Below are 11,688 nucleotides of genomic sequence, written 5' to 3'. Positions count from 1 at the left end.
GAAGAACAACTGAAAGAGCAAACCCTATGAGGAAGAACAACTCCTACTTACTTATCTTCATTCCTATGTAAGGCCAGTGTTGTCCCCTGTATCCTCTTGTTGTACATTACAACTCTATACTTGGTCATCCTGTATATCTACTATCTTCTACACTGTGACCTAAATGCCCCAGCAATTCCACTTTGCTTTACTTTTTAAAAAAATTCTCTCTAAATGTTTGAGATTGTGTGTGTGTGTGTGTGTGTGTGTGTGTGTGTGTGTGTGTGTGTGTGTGTGTGTGTTGTTTTACAATGATTAGAAGACAATATTTTTCTTGATTTGAATACATCATTCAGGTTATTGTAAGTTGTGGCTAATGGGAGAAGTCTCTTGCTATTTTAAGTATGAAACAGAAAAATATATTTGTGCATGCACCACAGTTGCTTTATTAGTCTGTACTTGAACACTTAACTTCGATTTTTATGTTGGCTGTTGTTGTGAATAATGTGAATAATAATGAACCACAGATATATTTATCAGTTATACATAGAGAAATAATCACATGATCGGTGGATCAGATGATATTTCAAGTTTGCATTTCTTAGAAAATTGCATACTACTTTCTACAATGAGAATACTAACCTGTATGTTGACCAAGAGTGTAGAAAATTTCCTTTTTTCTACATTCTCACCAACATTATTACCTTCTGAGTTTTTCGTAAGGGCAGGTTTTTACTATGTGTAGTACCCTAGACTGGCCACAGACTCAAATCCCCTTACTCCAACCTCTCCAATGCTTGGAATTACAAGCCTTAACGACCACACCAGGTTCCTCTGATTTTTAATGAGTATAATAGTTATGAAGTAGTATCATATTAATTTTAAATTGCATTTCTCTAATGACTTCTGTTCAGAAAGCATTAAGCCAGCATAGAAGTGGTATTAAACATAATTTTGTAAAGCCACTGGCGATTTTGAGGCTATTGGAAAACATGTCTATTCAGAACTTTTGTCCATTTTTAATCATTTCTTGTTAATCTCATCTTTAATCTCTCTATACAAAATCAAGGTTTTAGAAAGAAAAAAATTAAGCAATTACTAACATTTTTCATTTTTCAATAACATGATATTGCCTAAATCATTTTCTGTTTACACTTGAGACTATATAACTCAATATAGTTAGACCTTTTATAAGACAATATGTACTTTATTTATTTTAAGATGATTGTTCTTCCAAAGCCTGCGTGTCTAATTTCCCTTAGATTCTTTCCATCTCATGTAGTTCAGATTTCAAATTGAAGAATAAATGTAAAGAAGCAAACAAAAAAATACAGTTCCTCTCATTTGATATTGCCTCTACAAGAATGAGGAAAGAGTTCATCCTCCTAAGGACCTATGATATAATACCAAAATTAGAATTCATTCTTCTAGGTATTCCCTATTTTTGCAATGTAACTTAAACGATGTAAAACACAATACACTTTTCAGATACTTTTACGTTTTATTAGTTTTGCACATTTTCGTATGGACTTCACCTCAGTCTACAACATTCCTTCATTATTCTGTCCCTGAAATTTTTATACTACCAAGACATAAGATAACCAGGGGCTGGGGAGATGGCTCAGTGGTAGAGTGCTTGCCTTGCATGCCTGAGGCCCTGGGTTCTATTCCTCAGCACCACATAAGCAAAAAAGAAAAAAGCCGGAGGTGGCGCTGTGGCTCAAGTGGTAGAGCGCTAGCCTTGAGCTGAAGAGCTGAGGGACAGCGCCCAGGCCCAGAGTTCAGGCCCTACGACCGGACCCAAAAAAAAAAAAAAAAAAGACATAAGATAACCAGTTTGATTTACAGCATGAGAAGTTATCCAACTAGCTTCCTTGGAAACAGAGCATGGTCAATAGATAACATTACTTCTGGTTACTCACTACCTGTAATTGTTTTTGTAATACTTATTGCATTCTATTTAGTATTTAAAAAACTGCTGGCTAAACTCAAAGCTCATTCATAGAAATTTATGTTAAACATTTCACAAGTTTTATTTCTCTCAATTCTTAAGGGAACATTTGCGATAATGCTAATATTATTATCATTCTAATGTTGGGAAAAATTGTAATTAAAGGCACTAAGTGAATTGTCCAAAGACAAACAGTGAGCAAGGAAATAAGTTAATGTTTCCAAAAGTCTTTCAACAATATAAAAAAGGTATGTAAAACCCCCATTCTCTTACACTCTCAATTCAATATTCATGTTTTCCAAGAAAAAATAGCATAACAATTGCTGCCCATGGAGATTGTTTTCTGTTACAGTTTATCTTCAACACAGACTGTGTTGGTGACATTGGGTTATCCCGAACAGAACTGAACTTATAAATTGAGGTCCAAAGATAGTCAAATTTCTTCTGTCACTCAGCTCCAATAGCCTTTTTTAAAAAGTACTAAAATTTTAAATAGCTTCACTTACTGTCTTTTAAGAATCCCAAAACGAAATAAATTCACATATATTCACTCCAAAATGCTTTAATAGTAGGAGATGATAAAACACGCCCCCGAGAAGTAAATTTTCTCCTACGTTTAAAATTATTCTGAAAGCCTTGTGCTGGCTGGTCACATCTGTAATCCTATCTACCGTAGATATCTACTCAGTAGCCTGAGATCTGTGGATAACAGTTGGAAGCCAATCAGGGCAAAATAAATTCATGAAATTATTTTTCAAAATTTATAGTGAACTAGCAAAGAGCCAGGAATGGAGATGTAGCTCATATAGTGCTCACCAATCTAGAGAGAAAAGGCCTAGCAATACTTTGAAGGACTGATTTCTCTCTGAGCATGCTAATACACAAGCATGTGTGTTTGTGCACGTGTGGGTGTGTGCGCACACACCCACAGACACACCCACACATTTATTCAAAATAACATCATATCAGTGTTCTACATTAATTTCTTTGTTAATGATATTATATGGATAAAATAGAGTAAATAACCCTTCCATCTCAGAAAATTTGTATACATATTTTAATTGTAAAAATACTTTACAAAGGGGTCACATTTACATGAGCAAATAATGAGTACAATTCCTAACAAGCATTGTTACATCCTCCTTTATTTTTCCCCCATCATCCCTACCCTCCCACCTCCACAAATACACCCCCCTTCCCTGGCCTAAATTGTAACGTTCATTTTTCAACAGAATGTCTTGTGCATCTCATTGTTACAATGGGTCAACCTGTATCCCTATTTAAGCATTTTTTATTTCCCTTCCCCTCCCCAAATTAGTGAAACATATACATAGGATGTAGGGGCACCAACTTCAAATACAGTGAAAACCGGGCTTATAGTGTGGGAGAGGAACATACAAACAAAGAAAAAATATCTCATTGCACATTATAAGTACGTTAGAAACAATAGAGATAAAACTCCTTGTGTCCCTATCTTGGGGTTCATTTCCCTTAATATCATCTTATCTGGTCATATGCACATGGCTTTTGACCTTTTCTGCTTATCCCACACATATATTAGTTATTGAAAATAATGGAAACCATGGGACATATGTTTCTTTGGACTTAGCTTACTTCACTTAATGAATTTTTTTTCTAAGTCTTTGCAATTCCTAAAAAATTGGGCGATGTCATTGTTTCTGATGGAGGCACAGAATTCCATTGTGTACATATACCACATTTTCCTTCATCCATTCATCTACTGAGGGCCATCGGGGTGGGCTCCGTATCTTAGCTATTGTAAATAATGCTGCAGTAAAAATAGTTGTGCTGGTAGATTATTTGTGATCATTTGGTAAAATCCCCAAAAGTGGGATTGCTAGGCCATAGTGGAGCTTTTTATGGAGTCTTTTGAGGACCCTCCATACTTTCCAAAGTTTACACTCTCACCAAGAATGCCACATCCTCTCCAGCATCTGGAACACTTCACGAATTTGGGTGTCAACCTTGCGCAGGGCCATGGTAATCTTCTCTGTAATGTTCCAATTTTAGTGTATGTGCTGCAGAATTGAGCACAAAACATTTTTTTTTTGGTCCGGTTGTGGGGCCTGAACTCTGGGCTTGGGCACTGTCCCTCAGCTCTTCAGCTCAAGGCTAGCACTCTACCACTTGAGCCACAGCACCACTTCCGGCTTTTTGTTTATGTGGTGCTGAGAAATCGATCCCAGGGCCTCAGGCATGCAAGCCAAGCGCTCTACAACTGAGCCAACTTCCCAGCCCGCACAAAACATTTTTTATATATAAAGTGCAACTGGTTTTCTTAAACTAGACAATTCAAAAAAGTAAGTTCAAAGGAATTTTCATGAAGTTTTAGAACCATGTATTTCTTACATAAGCACACATTTAAGAATAAAGTCAAGATTGACATGTCAAAAATTAAATAATTCCTGATAATTGTTGTTTGAGATGTGTGGGAGGAGGAATTCCATTATTCTATACAAGGCACCTGTCATAATGAACACGGCAGCAAGTGTTCAGGTTTGTTAAAATTTTAATGTTTTAAATGTATTTAAATTTGAGAATTTGCTTATATATGCCAAATTTAGGATGGTTTGGCAGGTCATAAAACTTTTCTATAAAGTATTTAAGATTTATGGTAGCAGTTATATGCTACTAAGTATGTACATTTCAGAGTTTATAGAAACATTACTAATGAGAATTTGCAAAGGTTTTGTGTAAAGAAGCAGAGTGAAGATTTAAGACTTTGTTAACTACACAGTTTCTGTTAAAACTTACTTTATAAGTTCGTGAGGAACAAATGATGATACAAGCCATATAAAAAAGATGAGATGAGATGATCCATAAAAAGTAATCTTAGTGGGCAAATTTAAAGATTACTCATAGTCTATAAAACGCTTGTTCAACATCAAAATCTTAGCCAGTGTTAAATGTACAGGAATATGAGAAAATAGTAAAATCTAATTTGTAGTACCCTTCAAATACTTAAAACACTGATAATTGTTTTTTATTTTATTAATTATTAATATTTAATTATTAGTTTTCTTATTTGTGGCATTGTTCCCCTTGTAATATAATACAACTTTTTGTAAGTCGACATCAAGAGGTACTTTGAGAAGGTAACTGGGATGGCCAAGCCATTTTTTAATAGGTGCATGTGAATTTACAAAGAGGAAAATAAAGAACAAAATATTTATTAAAAATTTATCAAGTACAGTCTGAATCAGGAGGGATGATAAATGTCCACACCTAAAATCTTAGCCCTAGGCTGAAGCCGCGGTATTACAGAGTTCAGGTCACAAAAGTGAGAGGCTATGTTTTGTTTTGTTTTGTTTTTTATTTTGATTTTGTTGGTTATGGGGCTTGAACTCTGGGGCCTGGGTGCTGTCCCTCAGCTCAAGTCTAGCACTATCACTTGAGCCACACCACCGCTTTTGTCTTTTTCTACTTATGTGTTGCTGAGGAAACAAACCCAGGGCCTAATACATGCAAGGCAAGCTCTCTACACTGAGGCGCCTTCCCTGCTCCTGAGAGACAGTGTTTTAAGAAATCATCTAAACAACATTTGCTTTCTGCATTGAGTTATATAATGAAATATATGAATATCTTTTTATGTTTTTTGTAAATTGGTATACTTCTAAATTTATACTAACTTCAGCCACTTAATCCTTCTCAAAGTCATGAAATATCTCTGAGTGTTTGCTTCTGTGAAGATTGCTTTTGCATTTATAATTTCTCCTGAGTCTTTTTTATTTTTATCAAAATCATTTTATATTTTATGTTGATGGGTTATCATATATCAAATACCTTCAAATGTACATGAAGAGTTTAAAGATAGCAGTATGAATATTCTCATACAGCTCTTGTTTATCTGTTATGCATTTTCAGTATTATGATATTTCTCTCTCTCTTTCACTCTCTCTCATTTTCTCCCTTTCTCTTTCATGCTCCATGTCTGTTACTTATAATTCCTGCTGTCTTACTATTGTCCTTCAGGATCCACTGGTTTTGTGGGAACATGATAGGGACCAACAGTTTCCCCTGCATTCTTTAAGAATTATGAGAGTGACGTGATATTATTCTTTGCCATTCTAAATGGCAAAACAACATATCTAGGAATTCTTTTTCACTTTTACTACTATTATAAATTTTATTTCATATAAATCATAGGAACGGATAAGATACTTTAACTTGTGACCTAAAAGTTCTTTTTTCTTTTACAAACAACCTTTTTATTTCCTTATCAATAAGTAACTACATGTAGTGAAAACAAACCTATCCTATGGAAAGTAGAGTGAAGTTTTTCACAGGGATGAAAAACAAGGTAATGGGGGGGAGTTCTGGGAAGATGGCGGAGGAGAAGCTGGAGGCTAAACAAGGTCTCACATAGAAAGCAGTTTTATAGTTCCAGTGAACAGTCCTAAGCCAGAGAATCACACCAAGTGTGCCATCACAGGACAGAGTTAGACCAGAGAAGAAAATTCAGGCAAGGAGACAGATCTGAGCTCTTGACAGCAGCTGCCACTGAGACGGCAACGGTGGCAGCGGAGGCCGTAGCCACCATACCTGCAACACAGAGATTTCAGGACGAAAGAGCCAGACATGGTAGGCAAGAGGATTCTATTCAACACCACCAAGAACCGACAAGGAGCAGATACCTTCATCCTACAGTTCACAAACCAGAGACAACCCAGGAACCTAACGTCCTCAGAGGAGGGAAGGCCACCCCTCCCCCCCCACTACCAGAGATCTCCATCTTTGATACTGACAAAGCTCGACTGAGCTGCTAAATCCAACTCAGGCCTTGGAAGAAAACTAGAGTCATTTAGCAGGTCACAAGAACCTAACTGATCTTCCAGACTCAGCTCTACTTAGGGAAAAGTCACCCAGCTCGGGCCAACAGCCCCAGGAGTGGGATTCTTCACTGGGTAATTAGAGCCAGAGGCTGCCCGGTCCTTTAGCAGCCTGGACAACCAATTGAAATTCAGTAAACATAAATCCTGAGAGTGGCTCCAGGCTGGGCTCTGTGAGTCTCTCACATTCTAGCCCCTCAGGGGAAAGCTATTGTTTGCTGAAAGTCCTCAACTCTACCCAGAACCTAACCTAATCACAGCAACTCCAAACTTGAGGAAACACCCATCTCCCTCTTTTGTGATACTCAAAGCAGTACTCCCTCCCATTGAACTAGCCTGGGAGGAGGAACACATAATCCTGGGTAAAGCAGAGCATTTTTCTGCCTGCTCAAACAAATTGACTTAAGAAACCAACCAAGCCACAGGAAAATCAAGCACTGCAAGCAGACCAGAGACACCAACAAGTGGCTGATTATGACACAAGGGAGATACAGGATCTTCTCAAACCTCCCAAAAAAAATCAAAGAACTTTTTCTTTATTTTTTGTACCTATTATAAAATTTTTTTCTAAAAGTATTTTTAAATTTTTAATTTTTACTTTTTGAAAAAAATTGTCTTCTAGTACCTTTTTTTTCTTCCTCTTATAATTTACATTTTAGAGGTATATGTTTGTGAACGTTTTTCTTTAATTTTTTTTACTTTTTTTCTTTTATGTTTAGCTCTATTGAACTTTTGATCCTTTTTTCTTTCTTTTTCATTCTTTTCAACTTTTCACTGTTTCGTTCTTCTTTGTGTGACTTAATTGTTCTGTTCATCCTCAGATATACCCGTAGCCAATTATTAGACCTTATCCCCCATTGTGTACACACTTAATCCACAAATTTATTACTCAATTTAAAACCACTTGGACTTAAATTCCTTATTAGGAGTACTACCTCTTTATATCTATATAATATTTTTTAAGTATCTTTATTATTAAGTTTTTCACATCCCCTTTATATCCCTCCCCCTCTCTCATTATATCCACATTCTTCTCTGAATATTTTGTTTTCATTTATGCATAATTTTTAAGGATTGCAATTTTTAATTTTGTGTTTTGTATTTTGTATTTATTCTTGTCTATTTTTCCCTTTTCTCTTTCTTCTTTTTAAACTCTACTTTCATCCTATCCAACCTATTTCATGCTTTAACATTAGGATTTAGTTAAGTTGTCTCCCCGTGCCTTCCCACATCTCTCTATTCCTATTTTTACTGCATCTCTCCCTAAATCTCATAATTTCTGGTTTGTCAAATTTTTCTTTGTGGTTTGGAGCCCATTAAAATATAGCTCTTTGATGTTGAATAGAAATATCTGTTGAACTAGATTGTATCTGCAGACTTTTGACTGTGCAACTACAGACTTTGGTTGATATTTGCCTGAAGATAGTGTTCTAGCAGAAAACTGGTGTTATTCTAATCCCAAATGGGCAGAGTAAGCCGGAAAAACACAAGAAAAATGGCAAGTCCGGGTGTCTCAACTCCCACTCATGATAATCAGGGGACAGAACAGATAAAGAATAATCCAGAGGAGAGTTCCCAAATAACTCTACAAAAAATGCTGGCAAACATGGTAAATGAAAAGTTTGAAAACATACAAACTACTCTGTATGAGAGTGATAGCGAGAGAGAGGTAGAAAACCAAAGGTCAATACAGGAAAATATTGAAAACCTACTAAGGACTCTGTATGAGAGTGATAGGGAGAGAGAGGAGGTAAACCAAAGGTTAATACAGGAATATCATGAGCATGAGGAACTACTCAGAAACTGATATAGGAATTGCGTGAGCAGCTTGAGAACACTAGAAGAGAAAGGCAGGAATGGCATGAACAGGCAGAGAACACTCAAAGAGAACTACAGGAATGGCATGAATGTGAGGAAGCTAAGCAAAGAGTAATACAGGAATTGAGAGAGCAGGATGAAAATACACAAAGAACACTAAAGGCATTCATTTAAACAATTAACAAAGACCTGAAGGAAGTCAGGGAGACCACAAATGTAATGGTGAATGAACCCCAACAGAAGGAATGGAAGTCGAAGAAAACCATATCCAATCAACTAAGTGATTTGAGAATAAACACTGAACAACAAATTAAGGAAGTACAGAAGTTCATACAAGATCTAAAACAAAGCTCCAACAAAGAATTTGACAGTATCAAAGCTGACCAATTAGAAGGAAAAGAAATAAAAAACAAAGTAGAAAGTCTTGACAGCAGGTTAGACCATACAGAAGATCGAATCTCGGGGATTGAAGACAACCTACATATAATAGTGAAAGAACATACAACCATCCAAGAAAAGTCCAAGAAACATGACAGATCTTTTCAACACTTGGAAGACATCATCAGAAGGCCTAATCTGAGGAAAATGGTTGTAGAGGAGCACCTACAAACAGAAGTTAAAGGTCTACGAAATTTGTTTAACAGGATCCTAGTAGAGAACTTCCCAAACATGCAAAAAGATAGGCCTATTCACATACAAGAAGCTTTTAGAAGTCCAAATAGACCAGACTAAAATAGGACATCCTACCATCACATTGTAATCCACACAGGATCAATTCAAACCAAAGAAGAGATCCTTAAAGGAATCAAGGAGTAAAGATTAATCACCTATAAATTGAAACCAATTAGAATCAACTCAGATTTCTCAGCAGAGACAATCAAAGCAAAAAGAGCCTGGAATGATGTATGCCATGCCCTAAAGACAAACAACTATCAACCAAAAATACTGTACCCAGCTAAAATCTCCTGCATAACTGAAGGCCAAATAAAAACTTTCCATAGCAATGAAAAACAAACAACATTTGTCCAACAAACCAGGGCTACAAAAGATTCTTAAAGATGTCCTACACATAGAAAACCAATAAGACCACAATGAAGGCCAAGAAACCGTACCCAAAAAGAGAATCCAGGAACCATAGGAGTAATCAGGTTGCTGCTGCCCCCAAGAAGGTGGATTATATGGCAGTAACTCCCAAATATGTCTTAGTCTTATCTCTCAACATTAATGGACTTAACTCCCCATTTAAGTGGCATAGACTGTCTAGTTGGATTAAAAAGCCTGATCCTTCGCTCTGCTGACTTGAGAAGTCACACCTTTCACATAAAAACAAACACATTTTCAATGTTAAAGGCTGGAACAAAATCTACCAAGCAAACGGCCCCCATAAACAGGCGGGAGTTGCAATCCTAATATCAGATAAAATAGACTTTAAATTAAAATTCGTAGAAGAGATAAAGTAAGTTGCTACATACTAATAAGGGATCTCTCCTTCAGGAGGATATTACAATTCTAAATACCTATTCGCAAAACAACGGTGCACCCAAATTTATCCAAAAAGAAGTAATTTCCCTCAAATCCCACATAGATCCAAAGACATTAATTGTTAGGTATTTTAACACAACCACTCTCCCCACTAGATAGATAAACTAGGCAAAAACTCAACACAGAAAATGCAGACCTAAACAACTGCATAGATCAACTAGATTTAACAGAATATTTCACTCAGCAGCATCAGAATACACGTTTTACTCAGCATTACATGGATCATTTTCTAAAATAGACCAGATTTTAGGCCACAAAGCAAAGTTGTCAAAATTCAAAAACATTAAAATTATACCTTGCATTCTCTCAGACCACAAGGGAATTAAATTAGAACTCAACACCAAAAGCCACCAAAGAAAGTCCAGTAACACATGGAGGCTGAACAACACACTGCTGAATCAGGAATGGGTCATGGAAGAGATTAGAAAGGAAATTCAAATGTTCATAATATTCAACCAAAATGAGCACACAAATCACCAGTTCCTCTGGACACAGCAAAGACAGGACTCAGAGGCATGTTTATAGCTCTGAGTTCCTACATCAACAAATTGGAGAGATCTGAAACCAAAAATTTAATGACACATCTCCTTGAAAAAGAGCAGCAAGATAAACCCCAACCCAGTAGTCGGAAAGAAATAATCAAAACTAAATCAGAATTAAATGAATTAGAATCCCAAAAAACTTTAGAAAGAATCAACAAAACAAAGAGTTGGTTCTTCGAAAAAATTAACGAACTTGACAGACACTTAGCAAACCTTATCAGAAAAAGAAGAGAATACACCCTAATAAATAAACCCCGAGATGAGAATGGAAAAAACACCACAGACACAACCAAGATTCAGAACATTATAAGGGAATACTTCTCAAAACTTTATGCTAATAAGTTTGGGAACTTGACAGAAATGGACCTTTTTCCTAGCAAATATTGATATGCCAAAACTAAACCAAGATGACTTAAACCATCTTAAAAGGCCCCTAAGCATTGAAATAGAAACAGCAATAAGACAACTCCCATCTAAGAAAAGCCCAGAACCAGATGATTTTACAGCAGAATTCTACAAGTCCTACATAGCAGAGCTCACATCAATACTCCTCCAACTCTTCAATGAAATTGAAAGTGAAAATTCACTTCCGAACTCATTCTATGAAGCCATCATAACACTGATCCCAAAACCAAGCAGGGACTGGTCAATGAAAGAGAACTATAGACCTATTTCTTTGATGGACATTGATGCAAACTTCTCAACAAAATTTTGGCCAATCGACTTCAACAATTCATCCAAGAAATCATACACCATGATGAAACAGAATTCATTTCAGAGATTCAAAGCTTGTTCAATATAAGCAAATCAATTAATATAATTCATCACATCAACAGGAGCAAGGATAAGAACCGTATGGTTATCTCAATAGATGAAGAAAAAGCATTTGCCAAGATATAACACCCCTTTATGATGAAGGTTCTGGAAAAATTAGGAATCCATGGAACATTCCTCAATACAATAAAGGCTGTATATGACAAACCTGTAGCCAGCATTATACTTAATG

General features: G+C 36.2%; 1 non-coding gene across 1 annotated transcript; it reads right to left on the bottom strand.

Annotated features, from left to right (window-relative positions):
- Positions 1-3,879: 3,879 nt before the first annotated feature.
- Positions 3,880-3,985, bottom strand: LOC138834368 (U6 spliceosomal RNA). The gene has a single exon (XR_011374086.1). It is a non-coding gene; the product is annotated as a U6 spliceosomal RNA (small nuclear RNA).
- Positions 3,986-11,688: the final 7,703 nt, after the last annotated feature.

Source organism: Dipodomys merriami, unplaced genomic scaffold (assembly GCF_024711535.1).
Source record: "Dipodomys merriami isolate MVZ:Mamm:240054 unplaced genomic scaffold, mDipMer1.0.p SCAF_2129, whole genome shotgun sequence".
In the NCBI taxonomy this organism is placed as follows: Eukaryota; Metazoa; Chordata; class Mammalia; order Rodentia; family Heteromyidae; genus Dipodomys; species Dipodomys merriami.
This window is presented reverse-complemented; position numbering and strand designations above follow the sequence as displayed.